Source organism: Charadrius vociferus, unplaced genomic scaffold (genome assembly GCF_000708025.1).
Source record: "Charadrius vociferus isolate BGI_N301 unplaced genomic scaffold, ASM70802v2 scaffold38, whole genome shotgun sequence".
Taxonomy (NCBI): domain Eukaryota; kingdom Metazoa; phylum Chordata; class Aves; order Charadriiformes; family Charadriidae; genus Charadrius; species Charadrius vociferus.
In genome coordinates, this window is record NW_009650176.1 from 641,269 (window position 1) to 644,926 (window position 3,658).

General features: G+C 54.7%; 1 protein-coding gene across 1 annotated transcript in view; it reads right to left on the minus strand.

The window, feature by feature from the left end:
* Positions 1 to 3,658, minus strand: part of PWWP2B (PWWP domain containing 2B) — an 81,206-nt gene that overhangs the window by 17,772 nt on the left and 59,776 nt on the right. The gene's annotated exons all lie outside the window — the stretch shown is intronic.

The following is a 3,658-nucleotide window of genomic DNA, read 5'->3' on the forward strand; positions in this document are numbered from 1 at the left end:
CAGGAACCTGCACATGCCCCCCGCCTGCCACAAGGTCACCGCACGGCTGCCGCGGCACTCCAGGTAACCACACGGGTGCCACAGCACACCGCCACAGCCGGGGTGCATGGGTGATGGATGCGATTTCTCCCAAGGGGCCTCTAGTTCTTTTCCTTCCTACTGGAAGTCTCTCCAAAGGCTAACAAAGCAGTTTTCCTGAGGAATCATCGCTTTCCCAGTCTGCCGGCCACACCAGCTCTGGGCAGAGGCCAGAAGAGCTCTGCCGTCTTGCCCATCTGCCTGCCCGCCCCCCACGCAGCGATGTGCGCCCCAGCCCTGCTTCTCAGGCACGGGGGAAGGAAAACAGCTCCAGAGAGGCCGCGCTCAGAGCATCTCGTATCTTGTCACCACATCGCCAGGCGCCAGCAGTGCCCGTTCAGCACGCGTGAACAACCACCGTCACCCAAGGCCGCTTTCGGTTTCTCTATCCGTCCACACGGTGTACTCCTGCTGGGGATGCACTGGCAGACCAAGCTCCTCCAGGCTCCTTCAGCCACGGGAAAACCAACTAAAAGCGATTAAGTCCCGCCCTTGGAGAGCGTTAGCCGGCTGCCACGTTCCCCCCCTGCCGCCCCCCTCACCCCGCCTGAAGCTGCCTTCCATGCAGGCACAGCTCCTTGTAAGAGGATTTAGCTCCGGTGTCTTTCCACCCACTGCAGAACAAGAAATGTTTCATCTGACACACTTTGCTCCCCAGGAGAAGATCACTTTTACCACAAGGAGAAATACCAATTTCACTAGCTTTCCATACATCCCCCATGCCTTTTTGCACGAGTCTGGGTGAAGTTAATGTATTTCTATCTACTTACTGTCACTATTGATTCTGCATATCTAAACCCATTCAGCTAAGACAAAGGTGCCCGAGTTTGTGTGTCAGGAGCACGAGTGCATGCGCAGGTATTACAAGCACCGGGAAATACTGCAGAATGTGATTTCACCCTGTTTATAATCCCCCTTTCTGGGGCAGACATAGCCAAATGGACTAAGTTACCTCAATCCAACCTCTGCTTGGAACAGAAGACATCGTCCTCCAATTTATACTCATGCATAATTAAAACCCAACTAATTATAAGTCCAGATGCAACAAAATTCCCAAGTCTTGTTATCAAAAACACTTTAACTGCAGTCAAAATGCATTTAAACCTCATGGGCATGGATGCTATGTAGCTTACTGTCTAGAAGAGTGAATTTATTAGAACAAAATAACTGTCAGTCACTCAATGATAAGCGCTGGTGCTTGCTGCACGCACTACCCAGGCTGTGGTCAAAAAGGGATGCCCGTAGGAAGCCAATAACCATTTTTTCTTCAAATAATTCCACAGCTTTTGGAAAAGTCAGGCACATATTTTTAACTACACCCCACTGTTCCCCAAGGCACAGGGCAGGAGGCAGGCAGGAGGCAGGCAGGAGGCAGGCAGGCTCCTGCCCGCAGCCACCCCTGCTCCCCGGGCCAGCTGCCTGCAGGCCGAGCCCCTGCAAACCCGGACAGGCGTTTTGGGGTTCAAACCTGCGCCTGCTTCTTCACAGCTAAAATAACGGGATCCCGACGGTGGGACCTGGACAGAGACGGATCTCCTGCCTGCCTGGGCGCTTGGGGCTGCAGACTTGCCTCTTGCCCTGCTCCCTGCGTTAGCTGCTACATTTGAGGAGAAATAAAACACATTTGTGCTGTACATAATGCCAAAACCAGTTTAGCAGACATAAGAAAGCCAAAGAGCCACTATACAGGCTTTCCTGCTCTTTCTTTTGGGGTTCTCCCCTCTTTTTGTACAGGCAAAACAACCCACTCTGGTTGCTCCTCTCCTGCCAGTCCCATCTCGCTGCCCACACAGCCCGGCTCTCCGGTGGGGCGGCACTGCCTGTGCGGCATCGACCGCTGCCCAGGAGGCACAGACAGCGCACCCAGTAACCCCAGCGCACGGGCACCGGCCAGCGAGATGCCAGCCGGGAGAAGGAGGGGAAATGCTTTTGCCGCGTCTGTTTTAGGGCCTTCGAAGTTCAGCACCAAGCTGACACATTCCTACTGCCTTTGGGACACATCTCGACCTTTACCTTCCAACCACCAACAGACTGACTCCTGTATTCTGCTGCTACTGCAGTGGGCAGGACCTCTTCTTCCCTCCACAGCCCAAATTTATGGCTGCTGCAGTGGAGAAGGTGCTTTCAGCCTATTCCTCACGCTTACCCGAAGTCACTAAGGTCCACCAGGAGCCAGCCACTCGCCTCACATCCTGCTGACAGCCACAACCAGAGGCCACGGCTCTCCAGCCACGGCTTGGCCACCACATCACAGGCTTGCTACGGTCATCACAGCCCAGCTGGCACCCGGGACCACCACAGACAGGATGCAGCCCCAGCAGTTACTCTGCATTCAAGTTCTGCACAACACCCGAAGGGAGGAGACCTCCCAGCCCACCGCCTGGGACCCCGGCCCCACGGTGAGAAGAGGTTCTCCTCCCACTGCTGCAAGAGACTCGTGGATGCGGAGATCTGTGCCCAGGGCTCCTGGAGAGACAGGCGGGATGTGCTCCTGCTCCAGTGTGGCCCTAAAGCGAGGATTAAAACGCAGTGCCAGGTGGCACCCAGAAGCCAGACTGCTTTTCTTCACACTTCACTACCTGAAGCAGCACTACTACACCGATGGGCTACGAAACTGGCCCACTCAGAGATTTCAGCCTCCATAAAAGGAGATAAGAAGCAGCAGCAATCCCACCCCTGTGCAACCCCGGGGCAGGTGGGCCCATCCAAAGGCTCACCTTTCGCCACAGAAAAGTCTGATCATTAGAGATGATAATTACTGGGGCGGTGGGAGGAGATGGGGACAGCTATCCTACTCACTGGTTAAAACCCATCAACAAAACCCCTTCTTTCTGCCCTCCCCCTTCCACTTTGAGTCAGAAAGGAGGACGCTGCTCCAGCATCCCCACTGCAGGTCCAGGCAGCCCCCGGCCAAGCCACAGGTCTCTGGTTGATGGGATGGCAGTGGAACGCACACCAACCCTCGGAGACAGCTCCAGTGCTCCGGGGACCATTGGCCATCATTCACCCTTCCATCCTAGCAGGGACCAGCGGCAGGGCTGGGGCAGCAACAGCCTCCTGGAGCACCTTAAAGCCCGGGAGGAAACACCCGTCTGGTCCCTTCTTGGATCCACTGGGGCAGAGGGGGCGAAAAGAAGAAAAAAATCATGGAGGAAGGTTAGGGGGAAGAGAAAAAAAAAAAAAAAAGGTAAAAAAAAAAAGTGTACATCGTCCCTCCTGAGAAAGACAATCGGACTGTGAAAAGATGGAAAGTGCTGGCCTCTCGGCCTGACGGAAGAGATGGTCACTGTTTTGGCTGGAACTAGACACCAAGCAGGGCTTACGGACTCTTAATAGAGTTAGATGCCGGAATACTTTTGAAAATCTGGCTCCAATTTTCTGGGATGGCCACGTGAAACTAAAACTATGAAAATCAAGTTCAGAAGTCTCGCTTCATACATCTTCTGAGAAGAACTGGAGGTGAAGCTGGCCGTACTCCCACCCAGCACTAACCCCACAATTCATTTATGGAGCAGCCCGAACCCAAACCTCTCTTCTTCCCCCCAAGGCAGCGCGGCGCAGCGCCGGCCGGGGCGGCCCC